General features: G+C 41.6%; 1 pseudogene; it reads right to left on the reverse strand.

Annotated features, from left to right (window-relative positions):
• On the reverse strand, positions 1–2,089 carry LOC128579487 (succinyl-CoA:3-ketoacid coenzyme A transferase 1, mitochondrial-like; annotated as a pseudogene).
• Positions 2,090–2,373: the final 284 nt, after the last annotated feature.

Here is a 2,373-nt window from a genome sequence, read left to right on the forward strand (position 1 = left end):
TTACTTTTCAGTAATAATGCAGTTGACACACTGCTTTCCAGTCAGTGGTAAGGTACATATCTTCATGTTTTTATGTACATTTTCTTTTTCTGAATGCTCTTTGGTGACCACCACTTTGGTTTTGGCACTGGATGCTAAATCCACAGCACCACCATTCCTTTTATCATCTTCCCAGAAATTGTCCAGTTAGCCAGGTCACTTTATCTGGAAACCTGCATTGTTCCTATCATTGTTAGATTGACATGCCCCCCTCTAATCATTGCAAATGATTCATGGCTGGAGAAAAAAGACATGTTAATATGCTGTTTAGGATATTGCATCCTCATTGATAAGTGACATATGTTTGTAATTTCCCCCTTACAATAATATATTTTCTCCAATTTTATGTATTTATTTTTTTTTGTAGAGACAGAGTCTCACCTTATCACCCTCGGTAGAGTGCCGTGGCGTCACACAGCTCACAGCAACCTCCAAATCCTTGGGCTTAGGCGATTCTCTTGACTCAGCCTCCCAAGTAGGTGGGACTACAGGCGCCCGCCACAACGCCCGGCTATTTTTTTGTTGCAGTTTGGCCGGGGCCGGGTTTGAACCCGCCACCCTCGGCATATGGGGCCGGCGCCCTACACGCTGAGCCACAGGCGCCGCCCTATTTTCTCCAATTTTAATATCAGGTGTACACAGATCAAGTAGAATGATCTTGAAGTATTTTTTCTTTTTCTATCATCTATAAGATTTGGCATGATCTGTTTTTCGAAATTATCTTTTACTTTTATTTATAAATATCAGTTGTCTATTTTTTGAGACTTAAAATAAATAATAAGTTAACTAATGATTTCATCCTGAATCTGAGTCAAAGCATTCTATTATAGACATACTCTTATCCGACAATGTGAATGTTACTTTCTTTGCATTATTATCATTATTGCTTAATATTTTGATGTAGCAATTGTCTGATTTCTTTTCTGAATGTATTTATGTTCATTCATTCTTTACGAGGTTTTTGTTTCTAGTCCTTATCTTAAACATTGTTATTGTTATTAAATTTTAAGCCTTTTTAATTTTGTGAAGGCAAAAAAATGGAAACCTAATAAACACATGTATATTATGTAAAAATAAACAAATAAAAAAAGAATAACAGCTGTTTCCCTGCCTGCATTGATTAGATCTTCATTGGCTTCGTGTTGTATTGGATATGGACCATGCCATCCTCAAACTCAAGAGCTGCCCACTCAATGATACGTTCCCTTATATCATCTCCAGGTTTCCCAAATTTGGCTTTTCCATTTACATCTTTGTGAATTGATAAACACTCAATTATTTTCTCATTGTTTTTTCCCTTTATAAGGTGAGATACCTAAATCTGAGGAATATGAATGTCTTCTGGAGCAAATGTGCCAATATCCACAATTTCTCCAACCTCTACCACTGTTATTGCTGCAGCTTTGCTCATTGGAAAATTGAAATTCCTCCTGATTTTCCTGCAAATTACATTTCCTGCTCATTCTGCCTTCCAGGCTTTCACCAAAGCTAAAGCCCCTGTAATTGCTTCCTCCACAGTAAAGCACTGACCACTGAACTCCCTCACCTCTCTTGACCTGCTGGCAGTGATGATGCTGAAATCTTTTTTGTATTTGATTGGAATCCTCCTTCTTATACCAGGATCCCATACTTTGTGCTGGTGTTAAATACAGAAACCCCAGCCCCACCTGCAGGAATCTTCCCTGCAAGTGCACGCTGAGGTGTCAGCTCTACTTCTAATTCACCAGATAAGTACTGTCATTCCAATTCTGCGTTTTCTCCCCACTGGAGTAGACCATACATTTTATCTGCTTGTATCGAAGTCCAAAGTTGTCAACCTTTGCATGGTTGCTAACTGCAGCTAGTCCTTTTACTCCAGTAAGGTTCTCTGGAATTCCACACAGACCAAAACCACCAATCAGAACTGTTGCACCATTGGGTTTGTGTTTTACAGCTTCCACTGGAGTACTGGTAGAAAAATTGCAAACACGTCCCTGGGACCAGGCACCCCAGAGGCATGGGAAGAGGCACAGAACCACAGCCCACAGGAGAGTAGTTTGAAGGCAGCCATCTGTGAGCTGGAGCACGTCTGAGTATGTCAGTGTGCCTGGCCCAGGTTGCCGCCAAGTCACTGGGAAGGAACCGCCTACCAGGTGCTTGAATGTGCATCCAGTAACATCCTTGAGGCTGCCTGTACAAAGGGCCAGCCACACACTGCCTGCTGCTGGTTTATAAATAAGTGAGGCTGGGAGGGGTCCTCACTGGGGAGTGGAGGCTCTTGTCACAGTGTGGGCTGGTTGCAAAGGTTCATGGCCTCATAGTGGCCGGTTACTCTCCTGGATCTTGATGTGTTTG

Source organism: Nycticebus coucang, unplaced genomic scaffold (genome assembly GCF_027406575.1).
Source record: "Nycticebus coucang isolate mNycCou1 unplaced genomic scaffold, mNycCou1.pri scaffold_57, whole genome shotgun sequence".
Taxonomy (NCBI): domain Eukaryota; kingdom Metazoa; phylum Chordata; class Mammalia; order Primates; family Lorisidae; genus Nycticebus; species Nycticebus coucang.